At 36.4% G+C, this 22,333-nt stretch overlaps 1 protein-coding gene and 1 non-coding gene across 2 annotated transcripts in view; one reads left to right on the top strand and one right to left on the bottom strand.

The window, feature by feature from the left end:
- Cntnap2 (contactin associated protein 2) overlaps positions 1–22,333 on the bottom strand; it is a 2,256,901-nt gene that overhangs the window by 1,628,399 nt on the left and 606,169 nt on the right. The gene's annotated exons all lie outside the window — the stretch shown is intronic.
- Positions 9,090–9,162, top strand: Trnav-aac34 (transfer RNA valine (anticodon AAC) 34). Its single transcript has one exon. It is a non-coding gene; the product is annotated as a tRNA-Val (tRNA).

The raw sequence follows: 22,333 nt of genomic DNA, 5'->3' as shown, positions 1-22,333 counted from the left end.
ACATGGCCAAGTATATGGACTCAGCAAATGTGGTTAAAAGTCAGAGGCTGCTTCTTTGTATTTATCTCAGGTATACCTGAACAATGCTGAAGTCCATAGGTCAAATTATTATCTTCAAATTAAAAATCCAATTCATAACCCCAGCTTCAAAACATGAAACTTTCCTGCCAGCCACTTCTTATTCCAGGAGTGATGCACTTTTGAAATCAAAGGGTGCTCTAAGAGTAGCTGAAGAAAAGAGAATAAAAAGCCCAAAGGTGTTCAATTGTATTCTAGCATCATTTTAAAATGTGCAGCTCACATAAAAGCTACAGAAAGATTTCATTGGAGTATACACTTCAACACCTTTCTGAATATTGTATTATGCATCCAGGGACACAGTAATTCACTGACACTGCTACAATTCATTTAATATTTCATGATTTTATCTTTAAAATCATAACCTCAGACAATGTAATTTGCCATGTTCCTTCTAGACCAATGCTTGCTACTTACAGCTCTTCTCATAGGTTCAGACTATCTCCTGTTATCTGCATTTTGTTTGTTGGGGTTCAGGTTTTTTGCAACTTGGTGACAGAGGATGGATTCAAAGATACAAAGCACCAGGGTTGTACTTTATTGATCCAACAGTCAAGACTGACATATGCAAAACAGAGACACTGCACAGTCAGGATTGTTTCTTGCTTCCAGAGTCTATTTCCTCTAACCTACCTCATCTCCTAACAATGGTTCTCTCAATACAGTGGACAATACTATCTTCCATTCAATTCTAAATAAGGTTCTGGTTATTCCCATCTGATGAGTCATTTCTTTCTAGGGTGTAATAGAAAGGTTTCAATATCCTGAATGCCTTGTGTCCTTTGTGGTGTATATGTGGGGTGTGTGTGTGTGTGTGTGTGTGTGTGTGTGTGTGTGTGTGTGTAGTGTAGTGTGTGTTACATGTATATTTAGTATAATACCATCTCCAAGTGAATCATGGTGTCTCACTGATCTCTCTTTCTTTGAGGTGATTGATATTGGGTATTTAACAACTCAGCTTTCTTCTCAACAGAGGGCAAAACCCACAGAAAAACACAAAGTAAGACTTTCAGTTATGTGCATAGGGAAAGGCTCGTCTGAGCCTCACAGGTTTATTTCTCTTCTCATTACTGTTAATTGTTTCCATCATTTACAAGTCTATTCTTCTCTGAATAGAAAACCACTTCAATCATCATAATCTCTTATTTTACTCCCTCCATGTCAATGTCTGCATGAACTTCTGTAGATGAAATACAGATATTTTCATTAAGACTTATATTGCCAAGACCTCTGTTGTTTAACTTTTTTCCATATAACCTTCCTCGAATTGATACATCTTTTCATATCACATCTTAGGCATTTTTCTGTAATTTCACTCCCCTCTCAAAGTATTGATTAGACACATTCAACCATCCATGGTTGCCGAAGGTCGATGTTTACTTGAACTTATGACAGAGAATATTTTGGAGGGACTCATCAAGAAATGTAAAAGTGGAAACAAAAGTAAGAGAATCTCAGTGCATGAGGAAAGCTGATACGAGGAAGCTTCTCTATTGTCGAGGCAAACAGAGAAAGGGACTGACCAGTCAAGGGTCTGGTTGAACACTAAGAAGGTAATAAACATATTTTCTTTAAGCTACTATGTAGTCATTTGTTTGTTCAGCTTAGAGCACCAACCCAATACATTAAATCCATCACATTTTATACTAATTATCTTTCAACAAAATGTGTTTCTTGTTACCTTTCTGTGACTGTGAATTAGCATGGTTCTCTCAAAGACCTCACTGGGATGTGCTCTCACTTCCAAGCCTATATCAACCTTGTACCCAAAAATCATGGAATCATTCTGTGTACGCCCACTTTCTACTGGGAGGGGAGTGAAGTCTGGACTGTAAGAAAGGATTAAAATAAAAATAAATAAATTCAAAAAATAAAATAAAATACAAAAAGTGCATGTGCATAACCATTTATCCAAATGTGGGTATTTTTCCTACACAGGTCTTCTCATTAAAATGCTGTTCATTTAACCACTGAACAAATGAAAATCCCAAACTTTAATTTTTGCCAAATTGCATATTGACTTAGTAGTAGGCAATGTTTGGATTTATGTGGCCTGACAAATCCTGGTCTTAACCATAACAGAACATTTTCAAAGCAACCAGATGTATTAGATCTTACTCTTGTACACTTAGCAGGATTTATATTCTGATTGACTTTATTCATTGTCTTGTGAAATCTTTGAAAATGACTGATCTCAATGTTATTTAGTTTCACTGGAAATTTACCTTTGTATGTCTGACATACATATATATATATATATATATATATATATTCATGTGAATGTATACATGTGTGCATGTATGTGAAAATCTGTGGACACCATCATATGTTCCTTTCAGTTATTCTCCACCATATTGTTCTGCTGTATGGTCTGTGCATGAACTTGGAGGTATTCAGTGTAATCCAGCTACCCAGCCTGCAAGTTTCAGGAAATTGCTTGACTCCCCATCAAGCAATGCAGGTCCAGACACACAATACCAGGCTCCGCTTTTTTATGGGTGCTGAGCATTGGACCTGCTCATCACTTCACTACTGACTGAACCATCTCTCTGGTCCTTGGAATTTATTTATTTTCAAATGCATAAGTTTACACTTAGTACTGACAATTTAAGTAGTGACTGAAGGATGTGAGAATGTCAGCACCGCAGCTTATTACCTGTTCCTACAGTTCTGAAATGTGTTTGGCCCCAGCACTTCCCTATGGGTTCTGCACAAGAGCTATCTTCTGTGGAATTTGGCTGGAGATGCTCACTGATTTTTGTTCTATTGCACACACACACACACACACACACACACACACACACACACACACACACACCCTTCGGCCCTTTCACCCAGGAAAACATTCTTTTCCACATGAGTCCTCAGTTTCTAATAATAAAAAAATGTATTTTAATGGTTTGTACTTTGAATAATGATTTGTAGGTTAAGACCATACTTTGTAAAACATTATGTAAAATCAGTACAGGAGGGCTGCCATGCATTCTTTTATTAAATACCTTTGTTATTTTATATTTTCTTCATTTACATTTCAAGTGTTATAACCTTTCCTGGTTTCCCCTCCAGAAACCCCCTATCCTATCCCACTCCCCAAGCCCACAGCTGCTATGAGTGTGCTCCCTTACCCACCCATCCACTACCCCCTGCCTCGCCGCCCTGGCATTCCCTTACACTGGGGCATCAAGCCTTCACAGGACCAATGACCTCTCTTCCTATCGATGCCTGTCAAGGCCCATTCTCTGCTACATATACAGTTGGAGCAATGGGTCCCTCCAAGTGTAATCTTTGGTTGTTGGTTTAGTCCCTGGGAGCTCTGGGGTGTATGATATTGTATGATATTGTTGTTCTTCCTATGGGGTTGCACATCCCCTCAGCTACCTCAGTCTTTTTTCTACCTCCTCCACTGGGGTCCCTGTCCTTAGTCCAATGGTTGGTTGCAAGCATCTGCCTCTGTATTTGTCAGAGTCTGGCAGAGCCTCATGGGAGACACCTCTATCTGGCTCCTGTCAGCATGCCCCTCTTGGCATCCCCAATAGTGAATAGGCTTGGTGATGGCATGTGGGATGGATCCCCATGTGTAGTAGTCTCTGGGTGGCCTTTCTTTCAGTCTCTACTCCATACTTTGTCTTCATATTTCCTCCTGTGAGCATTTTGTTCCCACTTCTAAGAAGGACTGAAGCAACCACACTTTTGACTTTCTTCTTCTTGAGCTTCTTGTGGTTGAAAATTGTATATTGGATATTCTGAGCTTTTGGGCTAATATCCACTTATCAGTGACTACATATAATGTGTGTTCTTTTGTGATTGGGTTACCTCACTCAGGATGATATTTTCTAGTTCCATCCATTTGTCTAAGAATTTCATGAAGTCATTGTTCTTAGTAGCTGAGTAATAATTTATTGTGTAAATGTATCATATTTTATGTATCCATTCCTCTGTTGAAGGATATCTGGGTTCTTTCAAGCTTATTGCTATAATAAATAAGGCTGCTATGAACATAGTGGAGCATGTGTCCTTGTTATATATTGGAGCATCATTTGAGTATATGCCCAGGAGTGGTATAGCTGGGTCCTCAGGTAGCACTGTTTCCAATTTTCTGAAGAACCTCTTGTCTGATTTCCAGAGTGGTTGTACCAGCTTGCAATTCCACCAAGAATGGAGTAGTTTTCCTCTTTCTCCATATCCTCAAAAGCATCTGCTGTCATCTGAGTTTTTGATCTTAGCCATTCTGACTGATCTGAGATAGAATCTCAGGGTTGTTTTGATTTGCATTTTTCTGATGACGAAGGATGTTGAACATTTCTTTAGATGCTTCGAGGCCATTTGATATTCCTCAGTAGGGAATTCTTTGTTTAACTCTGTCCACATTTTTATAGGTATATTTGATTCTCTGTTGTCTTCTTGAATTTTTTTTTATATATTGGATATTACCCTTCTATTGGATTTAGGATTGGTAAAAATCTCTTCCCAATCTCTTGGCTGCCATTTTGTCTTATTGACAGTGTCCTTTGCATTCTATGAGTCAAACCTCAGAACTGGACCATTCAAAATGAAATCATAGTTGATTGTAGTTTCATTCCAATATCCACCACTTACGTTTCAATGCCCCGTTAAGGTCTATGAAGTAAATTTCTGCTGATTACAGTGAGGATTTATGTTTTTACACCAATGTTCTGATATGAAACAAATGGTTATGTTTATATAACCACTTTTTTACAAAAACAGCCAAAATCTTGAAGTATAGTGGATTCTGTTTCTCTCTTCTCTGACAGGATATTCTGTTTCCAACATAGGTCACAATGCTAGAGGTTAGGACAGAGCTGATGCAACACATAAGAAATAATAATAAAGTAAAACCCTACACAAATATAATATTAATATCCATAAAATATACATTTTAAAAGATCAAGTCCATTTTCTGTTTTGTGTAAGTGTAAATGTTTAGAATAGAGGCATTTTTAGTATCCTATTTCTGTCTAGATTGATAGTTAATATAACATACGATGCCACTGGTGGTCTATTTCTGGCAGCCTGGGGATAGATAGTCCATCTTGTAGGTAGCACCTTTCTGTAGTTTGTAATTCTAACTCACAATTCACAAGATTGACACCATGAGTAAATTATTATCGGCATACCAATTTCCCCGACAGCAGATCCTATCTATCTTAGGGCTATTAATACTTAAATTTCCATTTGGGGACTTTAAATCACAATGTTGTACTCTAAGCTCATGTTATTTATGACACTGATACTTTTCAACACAATAATTGAATGATTTTTATTTTTAATGAGGAACATTGACTTCACCAAAGAATGTAGTTTTTTGTAATTATTAAATAATGTTTTCCTATTACCTTCTAATCATCTATCCTTCTAAACTTAATAGAAACTATGCATATGCAATGACGTGTCCACACTTTTCCATGAGGATACTCAACAGAGGATGGCATATAATACAGAGATATGAGACTGCACGATTATTTATCTATTGCTGTTGCTATAGGGCGCAGTTATCACCACTATAGTTAATACAGACCTATATTGCTAGTTGTAGTTCTGTAGTAATTAATTACTCCAGTCTTCTTCTAGAGAATAGCATTTTCTTTAACACTGTAAGTCAGTTTATTTCCACTAAAAAAGGATTTGGCTCAAGTGATCAATACAAGGACTATTAGTCCCTTTCTTCCAACAAAAGGATCAGCAGCTGTCTTTCTCTAAGGTCCAGTAATAAAATTTTGTTGCTAATACTTTAGTAAACATCTCAACTAACAGTTATAATTGGTTCTGGAAAAGGACGGAAGGTAGAGACCCTCTTTTTTTTTTCTTTTCTTTTTTTCGGATCTGGGGACCAAACCCAGGGCCTTGCACTTGCTAGGCAAGCGTTCTACCTCTGAGCTAAATTCCCAACCCCGGTAGAGACCCTCCTTAACAGTTAATAAATCTCTTTATCTTCTACAACTCACTAGAGTTGCAATGTTCATACTCACGAGCCTCAGAAAAATTCCTGATACATCTCTCACTGTTTAAATCCAACCCCAGGCCCAAAGCTTTACTGAGTCACTCTTCCTGCAATTTCCACGGAGGCCAAGCTAATACTGGTTACTATATCTTAGACAAATGTCTGAAATTTCTGAAAATTACCAATTTGATAAATAACAAGCTACAGTTTTTCCTTATCCCGTGATTATTTTTCCCCCGATAAAATAAAGCTGCCTCAGCAGGTGGGTTTTAAGATTTGGCTTCATTCTCTTTCTTCTGATTATTGTATATCCAAGATCCCCCACTGACATGAGGCCATCACTGAATTCTTACTCTTATTCCCAAAGATCAAGGACATTACATGTGCTCATGCATAAAAATAATCCCTCAGAACACCATTCACCTTCAAACTGGCTAACCAATATATAGGATTATTGAGTTTTAGAAATGTGGCTAGAATGAATATTGCCTGCTGAAGAGACAGAGAAATCAATTTAAATGTCATTTTAAATGACATTTAAATAACTGGTAGCCAATTTAGTTACTGAGGCAAATTTTAAACATCTGAGAACAATTTAACTATGTTGAGTCTATCACTGTAACCATAAAAGTTATGAAACATTTATGCTTTAACATAGATATGTTATTTCTGATGGGAACTCAGCTTCACAATTGAGTTATGCCATAAGTATAAAATATATCACAAATTCTTAACAATATAGCATGAGAAACGCAAAATAAAATATCGATCCTTTTCACATTGTTTACATATAAAGTGACAATCTTGATAAACATGGTAATTAAAATTGATTTCATTTCATGTTTTGAAAAAAAATAGAAAGATTGGATCTTCATGTTTTATAGGGGGTGTGATAAAGACTACAAGTGATCCTCAGTATAAAGTACAAAACTTTATGTTTCTGTAGTTACTGATGTTTTCCAACTAACCTCAAGTCCACTACCTATCCTCTCCTGATGAAAGCTTAAATGCTATTGGAAACTTTGTCAAGTTTGAAGCAAGAGAAAAAAATGTTCTTCAGATGAAGAATATTTCTTGTAGTTATGATCCTAACTGAGTATCTCTACACATCTCCTAAGTTACTTTTTTAAATACTTAAATCACATGTAGACAAACCAGACCAGTAGTGCTGGGAGATCTCAGATCAATGGCTGCCTAATGAATGACCAGGTTCCTTTATTCATCTAACTTGTGACATTTTAAGTCTTTGTTCAATGCATAGCCTTATCTATTAGGCTACTCCAGATCTTGATAATTATCCCTGTATATTAGACTCATTTGAGATGTCACAGGTGGAAGAATGGATGTAGGGATCTTTGTCACTATTTCCAATTACAGTGGAATTGGTCTTCAGCAGTTGGTTCAGATTGCTTATTTGATAAAACACCAATAAAAGTGTTTGCCCAACCATGAGCCTTGTTTTGTAGAAGTTATTTTACTTAAAATGAAAATTTAGATTTATAGGTAGTTTGTTTAAAACTACTTTTAGTTCTTCCTTTTAGATACAAGATATCCCAATAATAAAGTGAAACTAAGAAAGATTGTTAGTATTCTCTCCCAACCTGAATATCTCAGACTTACAACAGTGTTTATGAAGTGACTATTTAATTAAGGTACCCAACTCATGATTAAGTAAGTATATGGCTCCATCCACCATGGAGTAGTTCTATATCCATCCAACACCATAGCTTTCCTTTTCTCATCCATCCCTGCCTTCTGTGATTCACTTGCTATACATGACAGAGTCCGGACTGTACTTTGGAACTGTTAAAGGAATCTATCTAACATTTTATTTTCTATTCCATCTAAGCCTTCCAAACAAAAAAAATGACAGAGATCCCATATGTAAGGGCAATGCAATATTAAATTTAGATTTATCTAAAATGCATAAATAAAAACACAGCTTTTTATATTTTGCTCTCTGAAAAAATAATATGAGTTTAACTTGATGGCACTCCAGAAGCTAATGTGCAAGTCACTGGCTGTTAAGGAGATCCCCTACTTTGAATGGATCCTCAGTGAATACTTGCCATATACTATGGACAAACTACTAAAAAGAACTGATTTTGTCTGAATCTCAGTAATATCAACAACAATGACAAAAAGTCTGTAGAACTCAAAATATTTTACTGTGACACCATGACAAAGCAGACTTCTTTCTGTTTAATTTCTGGCTATACACATTCTCTGCTTTGTGCCTTCTGACCCATGATTGCAAGGACAAAGGAAATCAAGGACCATGGCTGTTTCTGTCCAATGAATTATCATTATTTGAAGACAAGACAATCATAAGAGCTAACTTCAGACTACATGGAGAAAAACACAAAGCATTTTGTCTAAAATCAGGAACAAGACAATGTTGCCAACTTTCTCCATAGCTATTCAAGGTGGTACTTGCAGTCTTAGCTAGAACAATAAGACAGTGAAGGAGAACATGACAATACAAATATGAAGAGAAAAAGTTAAAGTACATTTATTATCTGTATATAATACAATTGTGTATATATGTCCCTAAAATTCCATTAGGAAACACTCACAGATCACATAAACTTCCAACAAAGTAGCAAGATACAAAGTTAATACACAAAAATCATAGCCTTCCTAGCTAGATACAAATGACAGAGGGAAAAAACAAGCATCATCAATAGCCTCAAATATATTGAGGGCAAATATAACCAATCTGGAGAAAAATTGATATAATAAAATATTTAAGGCATTAAAGAAAGAAATTAAAGAAAATATCAGAAGATTTAAATAAAAACTTCTCATTCTTGTGGAACAGTAGAATTAATAGAATAAAAATAGCCATTCTACAAAAAGCAATTTACAGATTCAATGCAACCCTCATCAAAGTTGCAACATAATTATTCATAGAAATTGAAAGGACAATTTTCAAATTCATATGAAAAGGAAAACTAGAGCTAAAAGACTCCCAAATAATAAAATAACTGAATTATCACCATCCCTGATCTCATATTATACTACAAAAATATATTAATAAAAAGGCATGGGGTTGGGGATTTAGCTCAGTGGTAGAGCGCTTGCCTAACAAGCACAAGGCCCTGGGTTCGGTCCCCAGCTCCAAAAAAAAAGAAAAAAGAAAAAAAAAGAAAAAAAAGGCATGGTGTTGGCTTAAAGGCAGAAAAATGATCAATGTTGTAAATTGAAAGCCTATACATAAGTCTATACCAAATGGACATCTGGATTTTGTTTTTTAATAAATAAGCCAGAAATACACACTAGGAAAAAAAGACAGTATATTAAATAAATGGTACAGGAAAAACTAGATGTATGCATGTAAACAGATGTAAATAGATCCGTACTTTTCACTTTGTGCAAACTCAACTTCAAATGAACTGAAGACCTCAACATAAAGAAAGACACACTGAATTTTATAGAAGAGAAAGTATGAGGTAGTCTTGAACCTATCAGCTGAAGAGGAGACTTTCTGAATAAAATACCATTATTTGCAGGCACTAAGAACAACACTTAATAATAAGATCTCACGAAACTAAAAAGCTTCATTCGGTCAAAGCAGCAGGTTAAAGAATGGAAAAATGTTTTTAACAACTACGTATCAAATAGCAATAATATATAAAAACTCAAAAAACTGGGAATCATAAAAGAAAATAACCCAATATATGGTTTGAACTAAAGCAGCGAACTCTCAAAAGGAAAAACCAAATAGCTGAGGAGCATTTAAAGAGCTACACAGTTGAGTATTACTCAGCAAGGAAGAATAACATTATCAAATATTCTGCTAAATGGATGCCACTACAAACAGCATCCTGAGCGAGATAACCCAGACCCAGAAAGATAAAGATGTTATGTATACACTCATAAGTGGATCGTAGGTATTAAGTAAAGGATAATCATGCTATAATCCAAAGACCCAAAGAAAGTAAGTTAGCAAGGAGAGCTCAGGGGGCCACTCGTGGGTCTCCCTAGGAAGGAGAATTAGAATAGATTTCATGGGTGTACCACAGTGAGTAGGAATAGGAACAGGAGGGGTCAGGTGTGAGGATAGGGGAATAGAGGGAGAGAAGACGAAAATTACAGATCATCTGTGGGGTGATGTATTAACCTAGGACATTGGAAACCCTCTGGTGGATATAAGGGTGGCCCTATTGAAATGGGGATATGGAGCCTGAACTGGTCATCTTCTATAAACTGGCAAGGCTTCCTTTGGTGGGGCTGGGACACCAATGAAGCCACAAAACTTGCTCAAGATATAATTTCTTCTGCTTACAAGATGTGCTGTGGTAAAGGTGGCAAAGAGCCTGTAGGACTAGCCAATCAATGATTGGTCCAACTTGAGGCTCATACCACAATAGGGATCCCATGTCTGACACTGCCTGTATTGTCAGGAACCAGAGACTGAATAGCATGAAGACCACTAATAGTAATGGTTGAAGCATATGGAGAAAGCACAGCAAAAGATTATGCAGGCCCCTGGGACTCTGAGTCGGCTCCAATCACTTGCTGTATGAAGACTCTCTGATGATGGCTGGGTTTGGGTTGAGCTCCAGTCTATGAGTTTATCAAAGTAACTTTAGAAATTATTTCACTGACATTTTTCCAGTCATGTTTAGTGACTGAAGTCATATATTATATTATATTAATTATATTATATTTATAAATTATAGCTGAAATATAAATTAGTATAGACCTAGATCTTCCCAATCTAGGTTTATGGCTTATAAATAAAATATCTAGATTGTGTGTCTTTTATACAGGCTTGTTAAGCTTATAAAATTTTTCTATGGGGGTGGGGAGGATTGTAGTGGCCTGAGAATTCAAGAACACTACAAGAACACAGCTCTGAGAATAAATTAACCAGAGCTCATAGGGGATCACAGAGACTGAAGAAACAATCAAGGAGTTTTGATGAGTCTGAGGTAGGTCCTCTGCATGTATTACTTATGGTTATGTAACTTGGTGTTCTTGTGGGACTCCTAATAGCAGGAGTAGGGATTGTTGCTGACTTGTTTGCCTATTCTTGGGGCCCTTTCCATCCTACTGAGTTGCCTCTGTCTAGCCTTGATATGAGGGTATGTGTCAAGGCTTACTGTAACTTGTTAAGTCATGTTTGGTATTTGATTGATATCTCTGGGAGGCCTGTTCTTAAGTGAAACAGATTGAGAATGTATGTGGGGGAGAAGAGAGAAGTGTCTTGTGAAGTAGGAGGAGTGGAGGTGGAAAATTATGGTTTGGATGTAATAAATGAAAGAAAAATAAATGAAAAATAACATGAATAAGTATACTCCCTCCCCAAAAAAAACCTTCAATATTCTTAGTCATCAACAAAATGAAAGTGAAAACTACTTTGGTATTCTATTGTATATTAGTTAAAACAGCCAACATCAATAAAAGCAATAAAAGCTCATGCTGGCAAGGATGTAGAACAAGGAGAACACTCATTTATTGTTTGGAACACTTATTTATTGTTTCCCCTATTTAGGGGAAGTATTATAGATAGTAATGGATAGATGCACGGAAGAGACTGGGACATCAGGATCAAATGGAGAGGGGGAGGGGACAGAATATACAGGAAGTACAGGGAGGAAGGGAAGAAACTCAGGCCAATTTGGGGGCGGGGGAGCTAATGGAAACTGAATCAGTAATGCTTCCTAATACACACACACACACACACACACACACACACACACGTGTTTATAAATTGAATCTTCAAATAATGGGGAACATGGAGCCCCAACTAGACATCTGTCATTACCAAATAAAGCCTCCAGTTCTGGGAATGGGTTGCATCTCACCTGTCAGCCAAAAGGCCCTATGAGGACCTCCAAGCAACCTAGGCTACTGCCAAGGCTGTTGTTTGCTCTCTACAAACTGATGGTAAAGCTCTATTGTTGAAAAGCTCTGAATAACTCACAGAATATGGAAAAGTCAAGTTGTTGTCAACCTAGAGCCTTCACCCCAATGGACTAGTGTCCATAAGTACTGGAAGGTAGCCTGCACACTAACAGAGGGAACACTTGAATACCAATGAAGCTATAAATTCTTCAGTCTACAATGATTGTAAGCTATGCTAGTGCCATTGTGGCCCAGAGCTTTGGGGACTGACCAAACAATACTTGAGTGGATTTAGAGCCCACTTGGAAGAGAAGTGGACGTGTGGCTCCATCCTTAATGTAGAAGCTATCTCCTACTAATAAGCTCTCAGAAAGGAAAAATTAACTTTCTCCAACAGAGTCTCATTGGGTATGGGTATACAAATCAATCTTAAGGCCAGGTTCCACACCTAAAAGTGTTTTTGGAGGTTCTTTTTAACATAATGTTTTATCATGGCTCCCACTCACACAAACACTAAACCTGGTCTTCTTGAGTATATATTAGAATTTCTGAGCTTGTGTTTTTATGGTATTTTTCTGTGTGGATGAATTTACATCTATATGTGTTTCCTGATCTTTTTATTTGGCTCCTTTCCCTCTGTCCGTTTTGTCCTTTGTTTGCTCTTATTTTATCTAATTTTATTTTATTAATATTATTTTTATGATGAATGTTTATATCTTCAAGTAAAAGGATAGGAAGACTGTGTATTTGTGTAGGTATGGAAGGAGGGAGGAGCGGGGTGAAGTTGAGGGAGGAAAAACCATAAGAATATATTGTATGAAAAGTATGTTCAATGTAAAAAATTATCTTAAGTGCATTTAAAATGAGAATGTTAAGGACTAAGATACCCAAAGATAATCTGTAGCTGCCTGAGGAAAAATAAAAATTCACTTAAGGCAGTATTTCTCCTTTACATGTATCAGGCACACATTTCCGGCAGTTGTCCCTAAGGTCTGGTTACCTCTGCAGGACCAACATCAAAGAATCTGAAAGCCATGCCTCTGCAGGGAGGCAGGGCAGTTGAAGGCTGTCAGCCTCTTTCTTTTTAATGCCTGTTGCTTGGATGTTGCTTTGTAAACAAACATCACTTTTTGTTCAAAATCGAAATACTTGGCTTTAGGTTTCATTTTGTAAATTGGAGAAATTATTTTTAGAGTTCTCTTTGGAAACTGAAGATGATTTGTATACCTCTGATCTTGTCCATAGAAAGGTATTTTCTAGAACTGGGAATATAGCTGAGTGGTATAGTCCTAATCGAATATGCACAAGGACTAGGGTTGAATTCACTCCACTACAAAGTAATGAAGTCACTTTAAGGATCAGTTCATTCTTATACTGCTGAAGAGATGATGCTGCCCTTACAAGCACACGCTATTTATTCATGAGAACCAACGTTTGTTTCTCAGAACTCCTGTCAGGTGACTCATGGTTTCTGGAACGTCAGCTCCAGAGAATCTAACATCCTCTTCTGGCCTCTGTGAGAACCTTCATTCATGTGGTCATCCCTCTATAAATACAAGATTGCAAAATCTATCTTTCTAGATTTATCTCCATCCTCTATATCTATATAGGCACATATATATTGAAGGAAGGATTGAATGAATTGGTTGTATCCTTCTCTTCTCATATACGTAATTTTACACATATATGTATATATAATGATATATATATAAAATGATATAAAAATCTGTAAGTTTAAAGTATGATTAAATAAATCTGAACTTAACACCTTATATATAGAAGCATTAGGAACCATCTCTATGATTAATGGTAATGACACAGTGGTGTGTTTTCTTACTGACACCAAGTTATTTTCTTTCTTGTACTAGGCATAGAATCAGGTTATAGTGTATCTGGAAGGCCTTGGATGTTTTCTGCTTTGTGCCTGAGTGTTTTCTTCCTGCTATTCACTTCCTTTCCCTTTGTACTGAAATACTGCTTTCCCTCTATGTGTGTTTTGAATATTAAGACTGTTAGTGACTTCAAAAATATTGCTTCTGTCAGATGCTAGCACACTGGAGCTGCACATCAGTCGTTTTCTCCAGCTCTTTTCTGGGAGACAGACTGCTGGCCTCATTGTTTTGCTTCCATTTTTGCTGTTCCCATAGACATAATATTTTAAGCACAGTTATGCCTTTCTGTCTACCACCTCATGTCAATGTAATTGCAGACACACGGTTGAAGGACCTCAGCTTTTTCTAGAAGTTCAATGTAAAGAAAATAACGGCTATGTCTTGAAAGATACTACTGCTTGTGAACAGTTAAAACATTGTATTTCACTGTCTGATTATACAAAATAAACAAAACAAAACCACAAAACCACAAAGTAATTCTGAATAAAAACCAAATCAGTATCTGGGTTTCAGGAATAAAGTGAAGAAGTGCATCTTTTTGATCTTAAACACAGAGGACCTGCAGTATTTTCTACAGACTGTCCCAATAAAATTATGATTACTGCTCAAGCAAAAATCTTACATAGGCTGGACCATGTGGTCATGTGCAGAACAGTGAATGCGTTTGATGACAGATGACATCTGGTTTTATTTATTTATTTATTTATTTATTTATTTATTTCATTTATTTATATTAATTAAGACCTTAAGCACTGATCTCAAGATTTCACAAACCATAAGATAGGGTTATTTTGCTTTTAAATTCTTCTCTATGGTCTTTGTAAAACTCAGATGAAATAATATCTACATGCCAGCCTTCATTTCATTTCATTTCTCTTGAGTGCATATGCATTTATAAGGAATGCATAAAATACTCAATGTGCCTGCTACCTCAGTGTCAAGTGAAAAAATTCATAGGGTGACACTGTCTAGAAAAGCTCTAACACAGCAAACAAAACAAACCATGCTGTGCATGCCATGACTTGAAAGGATGCAGTTCCTTCTTTAGTCATTGGTGATAATTGGAGAAGGTGATAGAAGCTTGAAAATGTAGGTGCTATATGACAGCTGAAATACCTAAAATGCTGTCCAGGCCTCACACTTATGACTGAAGACTGAAGACTGACCAGAGAGATGGCTCAGTTATTTTAAAAAGGTGTGGGCGGGGTTAGGCTTATATCCAAAAATATAAGAATGAAGGACTAAGATAATGTTACAAATGGGGAAGCAGGATGGTGCTCCCCTCTGGTTTTCTGGCCTATTTTGGACTATACTCCAATCTTTTTCCCCCTACACTGGGGGACATTTTTGTTCTCTTTGTATCTTTTTCAAGATAGTGTAAGTTTAACCATCCTCACCAGATGTCTATCTGCTCTCATGGTGTGTAGAACCTTATCAAAATTGGAAAGGAAGAATTTCCTGTAGTCACTAATCTTCCCCAAATTCTAGAAAAGGCTGGAGAGGAGAGTCAACTATGTTTATTATTATTATTATTATTATTATTATTATTATTATTATTATTATTGTTGTTGTTGTTGTTGTTATTGTTATTGTTATTGTTATTGTTATTGTTATTGTTATTGTTATTATTTATTATCTCAACTGTAAACCAATATGGCTTCCCAAGTATTCAAAGCAAAATGTTGAAAAGAAAAATAAATGAGGAACCAAAAGACAATTGCTCATTTGAATACAAATGTGCCAAAATATGGCTGGAGATAACCTGCAAGATATGCTTAAGTATACAACATTCATATGCTGCCCAGACACAAGATTTCCAATACAGACAAACTAACCTTCCTTGGAGGTGCTACAGTACTCCTGGCTTCAGGGGTTGAGATAACATAATTCAGAAAATGACCATCGGTTCAAAGAGCTATGCCCACTAGTTTTAAAAGCAAAAAACAGAAACACAGTAAATTTCAGAAACTCCTGAGAATAAAAACTAGGAAAAAGGGGTGAGGATTGTGAAAAGGGGTGAGCAGGAGGCGGGTAGTGAGTGGGATATAAAATGAATAAGTGAAAGAATAAAATTAAATTAAAAAAAGCAAATAAGCAAAGATAAAGACACATAACACAGACTCCAAGAAACAGAGAGAGAAGAGTAGCCTTTGAGTAAAAACCTTGCCAATCAGATTTCTGCATTCTATGTTGTTTGATATATTAATGTGAACATTGAAATGATAATCAACATGGACTGTCTTAAATGTCATGGTTTGTCATCTGTGGTATTTCCAACAAATACACATGCACATATACGAGAGAGAGAGAGAGAGAGAGAGAGAGAGAGAGAGAGAGAGAGAGAGAGAGAGAGAGACAGAGACAGAGAGACAGAGACAGAGACAGAGACAGAGAGAGTGTGTGTTTGGTTTTAAAATGGGATATATAAATGATATAGTTTGCTTATTTTTAGAGTATAATAGAAGAAGCTAACCAAGGGAGGAACACTTGAAATTGCTACGGAAGTCATTTTAAGATTTAATTCTTTTTTTTTTTTTTATTATCTTGAGTATTTCTTATATACATTTCAAGTGTTATTCCCTTTCCCGGTTTCCGGACAGACATCACCCTCCCCCCTCCCCTTCCTTGTGGGTGTTCCCCTCCCAAACCTCCCCCCATTGCCACCCTCCCCGCATAGTCTAGTTCACTGGGGGTTCAGTCTTAGCAGGACCCAGGGCTTCCCCTTCCACTGGTGCTCTTACTAGGATATTCATTGCTACCTATGGGGACAGAGTCCAGGGTCAGTCCATGTATAGTCTTTAGGTAGTGGCTTAGTCCCTGGAAGCTCTGGTTGCTTGACATTGTTGTACTTTTGGGGTCTCGAGCACCTTCAAGCTCTTCCAGTTCTTTCTCTGATTCCTTCAACGGGGGACCTATTCTCAGTTCAGTGGTTTGCTGCTGGCATTCGCCTCTGTATTTGCTGTATTCTGGCTGTGTCTCTCAGGAGCGATCTACATCCGGCTCCTGTCGGTCTGCACTTCTTTGCTTCATCCATCTTGTCTAATTGGGTGGCTGTATATGTATGGGCCACATGTGGGGCAGGCTCTGAATGGGTGTTCCTTCAGTCTCTGTTTTAATCTTTGCCTCTCCCTTCCCTGCCAAGGGTATTCTTTTTCCTCATTTAAAGAAGGAGTGAAGCATTCACATTTTGATCATCCGTCTTGAGTTTCCTTTGTTCTAGGGATCTAGGGTAATTCAAGCATTTGGGCTAATAGCCACTTATCAATGAGTGCATACCATGTATGTCTTTCTGTGAGTGGGTTAGCTCACTCAGGATGATATTTTCCAGTTCCAACCATTTGCCTACGAATTTCATAAACTCGTTGTTTTTGATAGCTGAGTAATATTCCATTGTGTAGATGTACCACATTTTCTGTATCCATTCCTCTGTTGAAGGGCATCTGGGTTCTTTCCATTTTCTGGCTATTATAAATAAGGCTGCGATGAACATAGTGGAGCACGTGTCTCTTTTATATGTTGAGGCATCTTTTGGGTATATGCCCAAGAGAGGTATGGCTGGATCCTCAGGCATAGATAATAGAAGAAGCTAACCAAGGGAGGAACACTTGAAATTGCTACGGAAGTCATTTTAAGATTTAATTCTAAAGGCATGGGAATGGAAGACAGAAGCAGCTGGTTTTTTTTTCCACTTTCTATTTTTAAAATTCTTTCATAAGAAAATGTCTACAAAAGCTTTGCTTTGTTAAAGACATTAAACAGACTGTTAATTCTAGTCAACATGACCTAAGAAGTTTGCCAATAGAGGCATTAATTAATGAAATCCTCACAGTTATCTTGATGAATAAATTACAGAAAGGGTAAAAAGTGAACACAAAGCATGAAACTTTCTTAAGTGAGGAGAGCTTTTCTGGAAGAAAGGAGATGCATAGTTAGTAGATAGAAATTGTATTGCTAGGGATTAACATCTCCAATCAAGTAATCAAACTTACTGACTCATTTGACTCTGTAAATCCCTAACCTGTACAGTTCTTTATTTTGTATTAACAAGTAATCATATCATTTCCTTTATTTGACATTTTTCTGTGTCCAGTCCATCCAACTCCTCCCATGTTACCCTGTTTATTCCTTCTCAAATTCATTGATTCCTTTAAAATGTCCTTATTGTTACTTATATTTATATAATGTATAAATATATAAATACAATCTGCTCTTCCTTTTAGTGTTGCTTGTATGTATTTGATTTCAGGGCTGACCACTTGGTATTGAATAACAAAGAGGGGTCTCATCCCCAAGTAAGAATATTTCTCCCTTTCCCATTAATCATTAGGTACCTGTAACTCTTTGTCTATGAGCTGAAACCCTTGATATTTCTGCATCTCATGGTAGCATATTGGTTACTATTGTAAGTTTTAGGGCGTTTTAAGCATCCCTATTGTTTTGGTATCATGGTATATTTTGCCTGTCATTTCTAGAGGACATAAGGTAACAGCAGACTCCCTAACCTTCTGACTTTTAATTAGAATCATTTCATCACCTTGTGCCTTGAGCCTATGTCTAAGCGTTGAATTGTGGGAGAATCCATGGTTTCTAAGATTCTCACAAATAGTCATTGTCTAGAGTTTAGGCAGCTCTGGTTTTCTGTAGTCACCTTGAGTTTGGACAGCTATGGCTTTCTCTGATGGCTGGCCTACATCTGCTACAGAGGAAAGCTTCTTTGGGTAAAGGGTGACAACTGTACAGATTTGAAATGCAGTTCTAGGTCTCTGGTATAATGCACAATGTCTTTTTGTTGATTAGGCCTTAAGTCCAATTAAATGGCTTTTAATTAAAGCCAAAATATGAGTGCCACTACTGCATCTTTAGGGGTTGTAGGCCTGGTTATTGTTGTGGTTCGTAGGTATGGCAGTCGGGTGGGACAGTCGCCTATTTCTCATCTTTTGCACCTTGTCATTTTGTCATTTGTCATCAGGCTATTTTTTTTTACTATGAAAGGTAGTTATAAGGAGAGACTTTCAGGTCATATTTAGATGGATTATGTATGATAAAAAGTTGTCCAGAAACATTATTTTATAATTACCTACAATTATATATTATACAGATAAGTTTATGTGTATATAAATAAATATAACTTAAATGTCACTTGGCTTGACAATGATTCCCAAGAACCTTAGACTATCCAACACAATCCGATGCATGAGAAAATTCTTTACAAGATGTTTATCAGGGGAGTCCAAGTGATTATGAAAGCGATATAGGCTGCCGATCTATCCCTTAGTTGCTTAAAAACTCCTTTCTGTGAATAAATTTTGTAAATAAAAAAGACTTAAAATATTCTTCTAATTCATATAATTTTGATGTGCTTTGGGGCACAGTGGGGGTTCCAGGCCAAATCAGGGATATTGCCCAGGAAGGGCAACACATAAAAGTTCTAGTCAAATTTGACTACAGGAAATAAATGTCCATACATGACAAAGTCTGGCAGGTCTTATACTTAGTTTCTCATTTCAGAAGTAATTTGACAATTAAACAATAATGAAATATGTCTAAAGCTGTCTCCTGGGGTAAAATAAAGATCTAAGTTCATACTGATGAATATGTAAGATACATTTACTCAATTATTTCAATGTCAGCTAGTACTTAAATGTATTTCTTTACTAATTCAATGTGAAGTTACCACACTGCATATTCTAAACTTTGAAGGCTCAGACACAGAATTCTTTACAATTTTGTGTGACAAGTAAAATTACAAAGCATGACATCATGATTGAGGATTCATGGAATAACACTCATTTCAATAGTGATCTGTGATATGATATATGTACAATGATGAAAAGATCACACCCTTAGCCTTTCAAAGACAGCAGCTACAGTTAACACCATGTTACAGTTATCCTCAGTCACTTACAGATGTGCTCAGTAGCAAATACTCAAATATCTATAATTTGCTACAAAATAGAAAAATGCTTACTTTTAAAAATAATTTACCAAATATTGACCATCTAGTTATATTTCTCCAATTAATATGCCTATTGTTATAAACTCCCAGTCAAGAAACCAATTATCAAAGGACCTGTACTATCTGTACTTTCAATCATTGTAATGAACTCAGGAAATGTGATTATATATCTATGGATATTAAGTATACTGCACCCAAACCCCTGATTTTTTCACAGTGTTTAACTGAAAGTTGTGAAAAGATCCTTTAAAGCAAAAATGGATTCCACTAACCCTGAGCAATGCTCTGATGCTCTAGAAAAGAACCAGGCAGTATAGTGTCAGTCCAGGTGATTTTATGGACTGAATAGATATATAAAATGCATGCATGCATGTATGTATACATACATACATAATACATACATACATACATACATACATACATACATACATATGTTTGTGTTTTGTGTGTGAATGTACATAATTCCCATGAGCTTCACCTGTCTCAGAAAAAATCTCTGTGTGATAAAATGAAGAACCCAGTCCAGACTTCTACAGAGAAAACAAAATCAAGGTCCTAAAGCAGTACCTTAGTCAATAATAGTGCACATCCTGGTTCTAAAGTCCTTAGTTCAGTTCTCAGCATGCACATTGAGCAGCTCACATTTGGCTGGAACTCCAGTTCTAGGGGATCCATGTCACATTCTGGACTCTGCAGACACTGAGATATTATGTACAGCCCACCCAACAGACACACACATACAGAGACAGACACATTTTTATATCATATGAAAAACCATCATTCGAAACCCCAGCATCATAAAGTGTGGGAGAAAATTAACAATGTTATTGGCAAGTTAACATGGCCAGATATGACTTGTGGATTGGTTATTTCCAAATTCTGGGACCTTAAATAAATACCAGTGATGCCAATATTTTATGCATTGTATTCTTAATTTTGAAAAGTTTCTCACTGATGACAAAGTCCTAGTTTATGCTCGTTAGATAATACACTAAAATTGGATACATTGTTGATCAAAATAAATAAAATAAGTCTTGGAACAGCTCAATGGTAAAGCACTTGCCACACATGCATCAGTACTGGGGGAAACTGAGAAAACAGAAATTAAAATTCACAGTAAGAATTAGTTGGCTGTTCTCAGCTGGAAAGCTGAATGCAGGAGTCAAGTTTTTAAATACAATTTATACAATAGGTAAGAAAAAACAATGACATCTATTACTTCCTCTAATATCTAAAACTGTTTTTATCCTTGAGATTAACAGCACTAATAAATGCACTTTTCTATAATACCCACATTTTCTCAAAAATTATACTGGAATGTCATTAATACAATAACAAGATAATTTGTGCATTGCTGACAAAATCTCTTTCGTTAGAATTGAAATATGTGAAAAGGATATTGAAAAATTTTAAGTTTAATTCATAGTCCAATTATGTAAAAATCATTAAAACTACTTAAATTGTAAATTATACTTAAGCTATAGCAATTATTTCTCAGGGAGGCATTTGTGTTACAGTGATATGTGTTCATTCAGTCATTGACTTAAAATTATTATTCATAGGACTGTTCTTAAGAGTTGGGGGTAATTGCTGGGAAAGAGACTAATGTTTCAATGCAACACCAGTATGTGTAGATTATTCCCTGTAATCATCACAATAACTCTGCCAATCAATATAAGTGATTCAATTTTAAAACAGGTGAAATCAAACTTCCAGGTCTATCCTATAGAAATCACAGATTGTGCTCAGTTTCAGTATCAAAAGTTTTGGGTTTAGAGGATAAATTATATAATAATCACAGCAAACAGTGAATTGAACTCCAGGGAATTTAATCAATGTACCGACTCTCTATTCCATCCATTGTTGGATCTAAAGGCTTCTTGCTCCTGCTCAACTGGCTTCAGAGAAGGCACCAGCAGGGATCTTCTCCAGGGCATGTTGATGATGAAGTATAGCTTCCCCATATAGGAATGTCAAATAGCTTGAAATTTTGCATTTAAATAAAAATCAGTCCTTTTGAATTTTCTGCTTCAAAGGTTATACTCTTAAGAGGCAAATGGTGAATAGTGAACTTGAACAGTGAATTTTGACTAAAGTTAGAATGACTTATCAATAAGCTGACAAAGAAAGAAGCCAGTTTCAAAAGTCTCTAAGGCTGGGAGAGTGAGGACGGTAAAGGATCTATAATGGAATGGAAGCTTCAAACACAGGATGGAAACTCACGAAGATATTTTAACTCCTTCATGATTTTGGTCTTGATGTAAAGAGTTTAAGGAAAGGATAATAAAACCTAAGAATATGGTCGACCTGGCCACTTTTGAACATTTTGAGTGGATCTAGGAAATACACAAAGAGAAGAACAATAGTTGTCCTACTGACAGTGATAGGAAGTCATCATCACTCTGTCCCCATGCACAATAACAGATACATTTCTGTGGCATGGCAGGTGAGGGTGAGAAGAAGGAGTGGCTTACTAACTTGGGAGTTCACTTGGCTCAGTAAACATATAAATTTATATATATATATATATATATATGTGTGTGTGTGTGTGTGTGTGTGTGTGTGTGTGTGTGTGTGTGTGTGTGTGTGTGTATA

The sequence above is a fragment of the Rattus norvegicus genome, chromosome 4, assembly GCF_036323735.1.
Source record: "Rattus norvegicus strain BN/NHsdMcwi chromosome 4, GRCr8, whole genome shotgun sequence".
Taxonomy (NCBI): Eukaryota; Metazoa; Chordata; class Mammalia; order Rodentia; family Muridae; genus Rattus; species Rattus norvegicus.
Note: the sequence above shows the minus strand (reverse complement) of the source record. Positions and strands in the feature narration are given on the sequence as shown.